The 12699-nt window shown below is 48.4% G+C and overlaps 1 protein-coding gene and 1 long non-coding RNA gene across 7 annotated transcripts in view; one reads left to right on the forward strand and one right to left on the reverse strand.

The window, feature by feature from the left end:
* LOC108303572 (myelin basic protein) overlaps positions 1-12699 on the reverse strand; it is a 144564-nt gene that overhangs the window by 55465 nt on the left and 76400 nt on the right. The gene's annotated exons all lie outside the window — the stretch shown is intronic.
* Positions 356-1893, forward strand: LOC119471080. Of its 2 annotated transcripts, XR_005200073.1 has the most exons (3): positions 356-1162; positions 1294-1419; positions 1638-1893. It is a non-coding gene; the product is annotated as an uncharacterized LOC119471080 (long non-coding RNA). The 2 variants fall into 2 exon arrangements; XR_005200072.1 differs by having other exon boundaries at positions 356-1419.

Genomic DNA, 12699 nt, shown 5'->3' on the forward strand with positions numbered 1-12699 from the left:
ACATAAATGCAGATGCACCTGCCTTGGCACTCACAAGTGTCTTAAGCTTCTTTAAGAACTCTTCTATTATTTTTACTTCTTTCTTCCCTTCCAATTCTAAAATTTGCTTGCTAGATGATCAAACACACGTTTGTTTAGAAAGAATGATCCGTAAGAGACCCACGGAACGCCCATGAGATTAGTGCCACAGACCCTGCATCATGGGTTTGTAACCAGTAAAAAGATGCTAGCTTTCTGGCAATCACAGCGCTGTATGAGACAATTACCAGCTGAGCTCTCTGACACAGAAATAAAGGAAAACAGAATTCATGATGGGGTGGAAACAGCTCTCATTTTCTATGACCTTTCTGGAAGTTTTGCTTGCTGAATACACGCATTCCCTGCATTATCTCACAACTGTTCCAAATTTAAGAAGCGAGGGCATGGGAGGTGTGCAGAAAGTGGCGTGCTCTTTTACCCTCCCAGACAAAGGCACGTGTTTGAGAACCTAGGAAACCTCTCGCTCAGCCCCCCCAGCGGGCCTGACTCTCGGCCCTGGGCACCTTGCGGTGAGTCCATGCTGTGCCTCACTCTGAATGGCACCCCTTCCCTTAGCTGAAACATGTCAGGTTCACCTTTCACACTTCCAAAAACATTTGCATGGTTTTGTAAATATTCAGAGAATACTTTCATTATTTCTTATCTGCAAACTCGAGTGAAAAACCATAACCATTAATATGTACTCTGTTTTGCAAGATAGACATGACCCACAGCTTACAATGGGAAAAATAACGGATACATTTACCACCAGGCATTTTGTAAGGGAGAGAGTTATTTTGGGTCTTTTCTTGGGGACAGTGGCCAAGCTGTACGCAGCACTTACTGTCCCTGGAAGCTGCAGGAACAATGGTGTCAAATGTCTTGCACAGTGGCAGGGCCGGGGCCTCACACAATGTCTGCTTTTCAGAAATGGCATGCAACACCCAGTAAGCGGCTGCACAGGGCCGCCCGGTACCAGCGCGTGTTAGCTACTATTTTTTAAGGATAAAAATAACTTAAAAGCTCTTCAAGCGAGAAACTATTCAGTAAAATACTTTCAAAAAGCCTCAGGCAGTAACACGATTTTCCAGATTAGGGGAAGGTGATGTAATAATTAGACAAATGGGAAGAAGGATGCTCCGAGGTATCATTTATAAAACTGGCCTCGGAGGACTCCCTCCAACCGCACTGGATATACGACCAAGCTACTCCCAGATATACACTGCTTTAGAAAAGAATGCATACTAACATTTAAATGCCTTGTTTTTCTTTCAGGAAACATTTTGAGAAAATGTATCAATCAAAGAATCAGATATTATTTACATTTTATAAGGCCTATCAGAAGGAAGCAATTGAAATATTTCCCATCCATGCATCTAGAGGAGGAAGAGACTTTTAAAGGTATATTTATGAAATTCTAACTTAATCACAATGGGTACTTACAATAACCTTTCACCTTTTGTTGCATGAATCTTGAATAAGTTGGTAATTAAAAAATGATCATAAGTAGAAAGTCAACATCTCCACATCATGAAAATAAATTCATAAACAGTTCTTCAAAATTGAAATACAATTATCTCCTTAAATCTCACTGTATCGTTTTTCTATGTTTATCACAGGAACAAGCTGGGATAGATTCTTGTGAGTCAGGCTTGGGTTATTTCTGAGGGGTGCGGGCTACCATGACATCTAAAAGCTGTAAATAAGTGCTGTGGCCTGCAGGGCACCCCGCAGACCTGCTGGTGACCCTGCCCTGCTCCTGCTGCAATCACTGGAGGCCAGTGTGACACTCACAGCAGCATGGACATGGGTTGCAAGGTCCTTTTCGGTCTCAACCTCTACAAACACCCAAATGCAGTGCATGAAATGTTTTCATTTACAAAATGGTTTCATTTGGGATTAAGCTTTGAACCTGCATGCATGCCCCCCACACTGCAATGGACTGAGTTATTGCTTCGGTGTTGCGGGGTGATGGGTAAGACTTTCCCAGGGGACCCAGAGTTGGTGAGAAAGGGATGCAGGGTACGTGGGAGCGGACACGTCTCTGTTGATTTAAGTCGCTGTTTTCACAAACGCTGCTCACATGCCCACACATGCAGGGCAGGACTGTCGCACGTCAGCTCTGCTCGGCTTTCCAGGCCGGATCTGGTCCCAGCAACTCCACCTGACCTGGACTCCTGCCCCTGTGCCATTGCCCTGGCTGCCATCCTGTGCCTCCCGATTTCTGTATCTTTGATCCTGAGGCTCTCTGCCTCTTTGCCTCCTCTTTGGAGGCGGTGCAAATCCTGCCCTCCTTTGGGCGGTGAGTTCCTCCTGCTGGACCCTCCCCCAATGCCCTCTGCACTGCACCCGGGGCTGGTTTGCGGAGGTCAAATGCACTCTCGGTGACTTAAATGTCTCATAAGTGACCCCCTTCACCTGCATGTGAACTCCCGAGGGCAGCAGCCTCTTCCACGCCCCCTGTGGATGCTGCAATGCCCAGCACCACGCTGGTGGCTCACAGACTACACACCTGAGATGGGGTTCAAACCCCTCCTCAACTGCCCTCAAGCTTCAGGTCCACCGTGACCTCCCCAAACTCTGCTGCAGCTGCCGTGGTGCCAGCCCCCTGGCCCTCTCTTCTGCCTCCAGAGATCAGGCTCCAGTGTCCCAGGCCTGGGAACTGCTGTCCTCCTGCTCAGCAGGAAGTTCTGCTCACAGGCTGCTCTCCCTGTCCAGGCCTTCCTGACCTCTCGTGCCTGGAGAGCCTCTCCGGGGGCTGCTTCCCCACCCTGCCTCCCTACCCCAGCTCCCTACTCGCACCTGGGGTGCAGGTGCTCTCTGGTCACACCCTTCTGTCCCGTGTGGTGCTGAGGCCCCCACACACGAGGGGCCCCAGAACCACCTGCCATGTGAATAAACAAAGTCAGATTTGAAATGCTTAAAAGCAAACTGAACTGAACTTGTAAGAGGAGAAGGGAAAACGTTCATTTAAAAACATTGTATTTTGTTTTCTTTCCAAATAAATTTACTTGTAGGAAATGGAAATGTCGGTTCTCTTAACAACAATCCTTAGGATGACTGTAAAGTTGTCTGTTGCATCCTGTGTGTGTGTGTGACTGTGTGACTGTGGGAATGTGACTCTGTTAGAGGACGTGTGTGTGTGTGAGTGTGGTGTGTGTGTAAGTGTGGGGAGTGAGGAGTGTGTGAGTGTTCAAGATTCCCTACATAACAGGATACACACAGATGGGCTGGTAAGCGGATGAATACGATCTTCATGTATTTTGATGGGGGATGGTTTCTCTAAGTAAGCAGCCTATGTGTCTATGGGTTAATCTGCTTGTTCTTTGCCATCAGAAAAGGGACATGATGTTGGTTGGAGGAAGCTGGTGACAAGACAACAGCCAATGGACAGAGGTCTCTCTAGTCACCATGTGAATGTTACAGCCCACCCGTTAACGCGCAACTGAGTGTTAAGCCAACTGACCCCCTGCAGAGCACCTGCCTGCACCTGGTCAGGGTCTCTGGAGCCCTGCTGCCAGCAGACACATTTGCAAGCGTCTCCGACAATGTCCTAACGGAGGCCCCTGCACTGCCAGCACCGACTTCCACTGCAAAGTCTGAAAACTCTTGACATTCGCTTGTTAGCCAGGGGGGCTCAGAGCACTGAAATCTATGGACAGTGACAAAATTCCACATTGCTCTGTAATTTCCATTTCTGTAGCAAAGCCATGTCCAAAGTTGAAAAACTGCTATTGTGAATTTAATCTTTCATTTTTATTAGAAAGAGCACCGATTAACAGTGAAATTGCTGAAATCCTAGCACGTAGGCAGTACAGGAAAATGGAGACCAAAACCTCCACGCAACTGACACCCTGGAAAGCGGATGGTGCCTTTGGGCTGCGGGAGTGTTTTTCAGCACAGCTGTGAGGTGCGTATTGGGCACTAACGCACAGTTTTAGAAATCCAGCTACAAGACTGAGGCCCGGCTTCATGGAAAGCGTGCTGACAGATCTGACATTTGTATTCTGGAAGACACCAGGAGGGAGAGCTTCACTCATGCACTATTACACAAACTAGAAACTGAATGTGCAACATATTTAATAATCTAGATATTCAAATTGCTGGATCAAACTTTGTTAACTATAGACATGAATGTTGGTATTATGTAGCTGTTTAAATGTTACACAGTTTTACTCCTTGGTAACATTAAAACCCACAGAAACTTCACATTCTGAGAGTGTCAGATGCTGGCTAGATGAGGCCATTATTCTGCCTGTTCTGGAACATTCTCAGGCATGGGAGCTTACTCCTGCATCAGCAGAATACCCAGTTTTCTGGGATATTTGTGCTGCAGAACCCCAGACCACTTTTCTTCCCCACGTTAAGTATCTATTAGCTGCTACACAAACAACTCGCTCCATGAATTCACAGAAGAACCCAGGACAGGCAAATGCACAGATGCAGAAAGTTAGACTCACAGTGGCTGGGGCTGGGGTAAGATGTGTGGGAGAAGCTAATGGAGAAGGCCTTCTAGTGGCTCCAGGTGTCCTTGCTGGGATGGTGAGCATGTTCTAAGGTTAGATTATGACGGTTGCACAATTCTGTGAATTCACTGAAAACCGTTAACATGTACCCTGAAGATGGCTGAACTTCGCAGTTTGTAAATTATCTCACTAAGCTTGTTAAAACATAAAAGCAATTAAATCAGTTTCCATTTTACTGTTTTTTCGCTTCAACATAACTTTTCAACAAAACAGAAAATACATCAGAAGATAAAGACGGTGTACTCAATCCCATTTTTAAGGCAACGGAGAGAACCAGAGATATATTTAATTCCAAATGGCTAGCAAATGAACTGATTATGTGCCAGAACATGCCAGCGAATAATGTACGTATGACGCAGTCAAGGAATTAGATCTATCAACCTTCAGAAGAAAATTCTGTGCAGAAATACAATGATATCGTAGTACTACTAAAAGCAATTCACCCCAAAGCTAGAAATCAAATAATTTTCAAAAATGTGATGATCAAGCATTGCCAATAAAAATAGGCCCATTATTGATTTTAGAATTGAACGTTTAAATGAGCTAAGTGTCTGCTTTTTAGTGTCTCTCCTTTGATCCCCTTGGAATCTCCGCTGGGAAGGGCCCTCCTTCCACACACAGCGCCCAGTGGGAACACAGCTGTGGGCAGTCATGGTACTGCTATTTCCTCATCTTTACCTGAAAGAGAACCTAGCAGCGTTCTGAGGACTGTGCAGAGGCAGAGGGAAAGCTGGGCCATCCTCACAGGAAACTGTTTCTTTTATGATGAAGGAGGTGGGTGAAAGGAAGAGGCCCAGCTGGAGAAGAGAAAAATGAACGGTCATCACTCAAAGACCACTGTGTGAGGCCTTTTACTGGCATCTGACTTTACACCTCCCCACCAATCTCTGCAAGGCAGGTTCCTCTTCTTTTCTTCTCTTCTTTCTTTCCTTTTCTCCCTCTCTCTCTGTTACCCAGGCTGGAATGCAGTGGTGCAATCCTGGCTCACTGCAACCTCGGCCTCCTGGGTTCAAGCGATTCTCCTGTCTCAGCCTCTTGAGGATTACAGGTGCCTGACACCACACCTGGCTAATTTTTTAATTTTTAGTGGAGATGGGGTTTCACCATGTTGGTCAGGCTGGTCTGGAACTCCTTGGTCCCTCAAAGTGCTGGGATTACAGGCGTGAGCCACTGTGCCTAGCCCATCTCTGGAAGTTCTATAATCTCCATTTTACAGATGGAAAAGCTGAGGATCAAAGAGGGCAAACAAAAACCATTTAATATACACGTATTAAGCAATAGGGTTGGGATTTGAACCCAGGTTAAGAATAATCTCTACGAGGGCAGGGTTTTTAATCTGTTTTGTTCACTGCTGTACTCCTGCCTGACACTGATTTTTGGGGCATAAAGATTGTTCAATAAGTGTTTGTAGAATAAGTTTTATTTCAAAATAATAAAAAGCTTTGATATATGATGAGGATGGAACCTGTGTTGTGAGACATGCTCATAGCTGGGTCTCTTTCACACCCTAACAAAGGAAAGGCTCACTTTACATTCTGTTTCTTTTGAAATTCATATCAGTGGAGAGTCCAAAGCTATCCGGGGTTGCTGAAATGGGACCTGGAAGACTTGTCTTGCTGGTTTGGGAGGAGAATTTTGCCTATTTGCATATGTCATGCTCAGATTTATTTATTATTAGGAAAATAAGTGCCATTATACAATCCTGTCATTGCAGATCATCATTTTTGGTCACATGTGGATTTTATTTACTCATCATTAGATATGGATAATGATCATTTTATTTTTTTATTTTCATTTTTTGTTTTTGAGATGGAGTCTCGCTCTGTGGCCCAGGCTGGAGTGCAGTGGTGCCATCTTGGCTCTCTGCAACCTCTGCATCCCAGGTTCAAGTGATTCTTCTGCCTCAGCTTCCTGAGTAGCTGGGATCACAAGCACCCACCACCATGCCTGGCTAATTTTTTTATTTTTGGTAGAGATGGGGTTTTGCCAGGTTGGCAAGGCTGGTCTTGAACTCCGGACCTCAAGTGATCTGCCTGTCTCAGCCTCCCAAAGTGCTGAAATTACAGGCGTGAGCCACTGCATTCAGGTCTAATGATCGTTTTAAACTCCCAAAACAAAGAGCACTTTTGTAACCATGGAAACAAGTTCTATTTTAATTTTTTTGCAAAGTGTAGAGTTTGTCATTGCTGATGTTCTTGGTAGAATGTCAATAGCAAGAACAAAAATTACAAGTTTTCATTGAGTAATGCTATTCCAAATTCTTGTTCGTCTCTTGAGTTCAAGAAATCACATGTCTAAAAGTCATGACTGTTCTATGGAAACATTTCCAGACTTGCTCGGTTTTGACTCATGGAGACACGTTTGGGAAAGCACAGTCTTCTGAGGACCGAGACGCTCACTGGAGAAACGCAGCTGCAAAAGCAGATGCCAAAACTGAACATTTTAAAATAATTTTTGGAGAGAAACTAAAGCTCTGGAACCCAAAAGAGCTTGCTATTTATATTTTAAATGTCAGGTTACATGCTTTTCTCCCTGCTATACAAATTTCGCCGAAGTCTGGGGCTTGCCACAGTATTAACCCTGTTTACCAGGGTCGTTCCTTCTTCATTGCCATAACTGAGCTGTGTACCTCCGGGGTACTACTGACTAAAATGTTCTATTTATTTACTTATTATTTTTGAGATGGAGTATTGCTCTGTCACCCAGGCTGGAGTGCAATGGCGTGATCTTGGCTCACTGCAACCTCTGCCTCCTGTATTCAAGTGATTCTCCTGCCTCAGCTTCCTGAATAGCTGAAATTACAAGTGCATGCCACCACACCCAGCTAATTTTTGTATTTTGAGTAGAGATGGGGTTTCACCATGTTGGTCGGGCTGATCTTGAACTTTTGATCTCAAGTGATCTGCCCGCCTTGGCCTCCCAAAGTGCTGGGATTATAGGCGTGAGTCACTGCCCCTGGCCCCAATCTTAGTTGAAGTGAGCAAGAATGATTCTGAGGATTTGACAGCATCCCTGGAAACAATTAGGCAGACCCCTCTGTACGGAAATAGCCACCACTGGATCCGCCAATCGAGAAACACTGGCGGTAACACCCAAGGTCAAGCTGTGTAAATGCTCCTTCTCATCATCTTTACAAAAAAAAAACAAGAGAAAAAGAAGGCAATATTTTGCTCTACCATACCAGGGAAATTCTTAGGAGATTTCACCCTTTTAATCTTACTGAAATTATTAAAGCCCATTTTTCTTTAGGAACAGGCAAGCAATGGCCTGCAGGAAAACTACCATGAAGCCATCTACCAGCGCAACTCTGCTGGGCACGCGGGAGCCTAGCCTCTGCTCGGTTCAGCGCCTTGTGTCGGTGCGAGTCCCCCCACCCTGCGCCTGTACAACCTCTGCACAACAGTCCCTGAATCTCGACTGCAAGTGTCTGGGTGACTGCTACCAATGGGGTTGCAGGTGGTACTGTGTGTGTCTATGTGTGTGTGTGAATATGCACGCGTGTGCAAATGTTGAGCGTATGACAGTGTATGAGTGTGCATGAGTATGTGTGTGAGTGTGAAATCTCATTTCAGTGTAGTTGAAAGTTTCTTGCTTTGAGAAAGATGGACGACATTTTCACTAAAAAACATTCCCTAGAGTACAGGAAAGCATTTTAGAATTACTTGTTATGTTAGTTTTTTGTTTGTTTGTGTCTTTTGAGATGGAGTCTCACTCTGAGACTGAAGTGCCCAGGCAGGAGTGCAACGGTGTGATCTTGGCTCCTTCAACCTCCGCCTCCCGGGTTCAAGCAATTCTCCTGCCTCAGCCTCCTGAGTGGCTGGGATTACAGGCAAGCACACCACGCCTGGCCAATGTTGTATTTTTAGTACAGACGGGTTTCACCATATTGGTCAGGCTGGTCTGAACTCCTGACCTCAGGTGATCCTCCTGCCTTGGCCTCCCAAAGTGCTGGGATTATAGGTGTGAGCCACTGCACTCAGCCCATTACCTTAGCATTAAGGAGCATGTCTTAATCATCTCAAGGCGAGGCCCCTGCCACTCTCTCCCCCACCTAGGGCAAATTATTATAGTATCAAGTTCTAGTCATGGGGACCATATTAATTATAATATTTGCTTTCGGTATTTTTGGTTATTTATGAATATTCCAAGAAAAAGAAATGGAACATGAAGACAATTTTAAAAGTAATCTTAATAAAAAGATTTAGGTAACGGCACCATTTAAGTAAAATAATATGTAAGATTCTACTGTCCAGGTGGGGTCTTCCTGTCAGAGGAAGAAGGGGAGAAGGAGACTTTCTTGGCTAAGTTTTAATCAGAGCCTCTGGTGTCAATTTTATTATGGTGGAAAATGAGTGTATTGCAGCCTTGAAATAAAAATGGCCCAGATACAAAAAGTCAACCTCATGAAACGTTCCCATTTCACTCTGCCTAAATTGCAACGAGTTCCTTACGCTCCACTTGTTGGCGAATGACGTGAACATCTCTCGATTGCTTTGTGCCCCTCTAATGAGAACATTAAGTCTGCTTAAATGGTGACATCCACTGTTTATTTTAAAATCTACCCACCGCTGTGGGCCTGGCTCAGACAGTGAATTAACAGGTCAACAGTTAAGGAGGAGTTGCCCAACAGAGCCTACCTGGGGCTGCTTCTGGGTCTCTGGACTGGGCTCCTCCCACGGCGGCCGAGGTCAGGGGCTAAAGGCCTCTGCAGCAAGCACACCAAAACCGAGACCCAGGGCAGAACTGGGGCTGAAGCCAGGACTCGACTTTCACTGAGCTCTTTACTCACTAAGAAGAGTTGAGGGTTTGTCCGTGTGTGGAAGGAGAGTTCAGGAATAATAATTACTAACAGCTTTCCTTTCCTGACACATCAATCTAACACCTTCTGGGGAGAAGCAGAAAAGCTGGGATCACTAGGGAACGCAGTGGTGTGAGAGCGAGGTCTGACGCACGAAGGCCAGACGCGGGAAGTGAGTCAGGGTGCGCTTTGCTCACCCTGCGTGTAACGGGGGCTGAATTTTCCTTTTTTAAAAATACCGTTTCTTCACCTTACACAATGTTTATGCTAAAATGTTCTTGGTGGAAGTGAGGCCCAGCTCCTGAAGGATTCATCTGAGAAACTCAGGGACGTGCCCTTCTCTCACCGGAACGAGTGGGAAAAAAGGTGTCTTAAAAGAAAGGTTAAGGTGAACCCACGTGGCACCGCCGGGAGAGGAGGCGGAGGCTGGAGAAGGCCCATGAGTGCAAGCTGCCTGCCTGAGACTGTGCCCTCTGAGCCGGAGTCTTCCTCCGACGTGCCCGAGTCCCCCGACCAGGAACGGGGGAAGGAGCAGGGGAGATCTGACGGCCACATGCCAGAGCCCCAAGTTCTAATCACGAATCCACGCTGTGAGGTGGAAGTCACAGACAGCAACTTTTACTCATGGAAACCAAATAGAGGTGCTTTCACATCGGGACCCAAGACCTGACCGTGATCAGCAGCGTCCCGACTGGGGGGCAAGACAACAGGGTCTCTGGATGGGGCACCCATCAGCAGGAACCCCTTTGTCTGAGCTCCCCGGGTCCCGAGCTGCACGCATGGCCACCCCACTGGCCAGAGCCCATCACAGCTGCTATTTGTGCGATTGTCAGGTTTGTATTCCCTCCTTGTTCTGGGAGTCTGTCAGCTGTCCCATTGTGCCTCGGATGACCCTAAGTGACTCTCAGCAGTGACTGTTTATTTTTGAAGGCCAGAATCGCTTAGGGGTAAGTGCACAGGAAACAAACTTGTAGCGAATGCGGCTGTGATTGATGAGTGTTTGTGCTCACCGTATAGCCCGGCAAGCTCCGAGGACCTGCTAAGCAGCGTCCCCAACCCACCCAGCCGCCCACCGGAACGATCCCCTACAGGAACAGGGCCACCATCCTTGCCTTGGGATATGTGACTCCCTATGGGAAGTACCCTACCCACCCAGCAACACCGGGCCTGAGTCCCCGAGCCCCTACTCCTCTCCACTCAGCAGGAGCCCCCGTCCGGGTGGCCTTCAGGGGCACTGTCCCTGTGGGCACTGTGCCCTGCCCCTCCTAACCTGCTCCCTCCTGCGGAGCCACTGGAAACGCTTTGGGGAACATGGGTGTGAGCCATGCTAGGTCTCAGCTGCTGGCCCCGGATCATTTGAAAGAGGGGAACTTTTGGTTTCCTGCTAAAAGGAAGTCCCCCAAAGCAGCTAACCAATGCTGTGTCCCCTTGATAGGCCAGCGTGGCTATCCCAGGAGCAGAGAGGGGAACAGCACAGGCTCACGTGTCTCCAGGGAGTGCAGCACCAGATGGCTTATTGTTGGGAGCCCTGGCCGAGGGTGGCTGCACCTGCAGTGACCCGACTGCTTCCCACTTCCCTGCACCTGTCCTCATGGTGGCCGCTTCAGGGGAGGGGTGGGCAGGGGCCCCACTGCAGGTGCAGCCGAGGGGCACTCAGAAGCTGGACATCTGCACACTTGGCTTGGCCGGGACCGAGCTCTGTCCTCAGCCCCCGCAGCCAGGGTGCCAGCATAAGCCAGCACGCTCCACGACAGGGGCTGGTTGTGGCTTCAGAGTCTCACCCTGATTTCAAAGAACAAAGGCAACTGTGGAGTTCCAGGGACATCTGGTCAGTTGGAGCAGCATTTCTATAGCGTGTACCCCACATGCTACGTGCATGTCTCACGAAGCACACACAGGCACTCTTACACACACATGCTTTGACGCATGAGTCACTTGCTAAGCTGTAGCACTGGGCCAGCATTCCTTACAGGGAAGAGTTCAGGCCTCAGGCACACTGTCTGCTGACACTGTATGTGGAACCCTGCCATGTGCAAACCAAGTCTTTGAGACAGGAGAGGGGAGGGCAGCAAGGACGAGGGGTGTCCCACCTGTCACTCAGTCATCCAGCAAATACTGATGAAGCCCTTCCCCTGAGCCCAGCCTGCGTCTAGGTGCTGGGATATCTGAGTGAACAAACGGCCAGATGTCCCTGCCTTCACGGGGCTCACTTTCCATCCAGGATGGGGGCTCAGACAAGAAGCAACATTATTAGGGAGTGTGACAGAGGTGACCATACCCCCGCTCTGCGTCCTTCGTCCTCACGGGCCTCTCCTCCAGGTGGGGCCGCATGACGCTTCTGGCCAACAGAACCCAGTGGACATGATGACTGCCCCTCAGCCTGGCCTGCAGGGCGCTTGGCCCTTGGGCTCTCCTCCCACTCCCTCCCTGCCCTGCCCTCCGATGGTGGAGGCTCTAAGTGGAAGCCATGGGGCTCTCCCAGGTGCACTGGAGGGAGAGCCACCTGGTCCTCGCTGAGCTGAGACGTGAGTGGACATTACCTCAAGCCTCTGAGATTTAGGAGTTCCACTGGCAGGCCCGCAGAGCCCACCTGTGCTGACACAGCCGCACTTCTAAGTGGGAGATGTTACTGAGAAGGGACGTGGAGCGAAGGGCTCACCTCTGGATATCTGGGCAAGAGACTGAAGGAGGAGGGCAGAGCCTGTGCTCCAGCCACACCCAGGAGGCTGCAGGAGGGAGGGGCCGCAGGAGATGCCTTTGGAGAGGCCCCCGGGAAACAGGTGGGCTTTGTGCAGGAGCCAGGCGCTCAGCAGCTTGCTTGCAGGGGTAACAGATGGGGACAGATCAGGATGGAGGGAGGGACCCATTTAGTAACCCAGGTGGGCAGAGAAGGGCCTGGCCCTTGGTGCTGGGAGAGGTCCTTGCTATGCATGGGAGCTTCCCTAGGTCCTTGGCACAATCAGCCATCAGTGCTCTCAACAAAGACATAGAAACAGCGCCTCATTTTCTACCTGGATAAGGGGAAAGCTCAACTTCAATTCCTGTTAGCGGCGGGGACGCATCACCATGCACACAGCCTTTACTTCTTCCGCTCCGCTACTGTGTTCTCCAGATGATTACTTCATATTATTGGGAAAATCAGCTTCGGAGCAGAAGGCCCAGAGGAGAAGGTGAGGGACTTGCACATACACACACATTTAAATGACAACATTCTATGGAATTCAATACCATATAGGTATGCAAACCATGAGAAGTAATAATGAGTTTGCTTTGGGAGGCCGGGAGTTGGGAGAAGAGGGCCTTCGGGGCTGGCGGATGGTGGACGGAGACCTGGGATCGGCAGCGCCGCCCCCGCTG

Source organism: Cebus imitator, unplaced genomic scaffold (genome assembly GCF_001604975.1).
Source record: "Cebus imitator isolate Cc_AM_T3 unplaced genomic scaffold, Cebus_imitator-1.0 Scaffold49, whole genome shotgun sequence".
Classification (NCBI taxonomy): Eukaryota; Metazoa; Chordata; class Mammalia; order Primates; family Cebidae; genus Cebus; species Cebus imitator.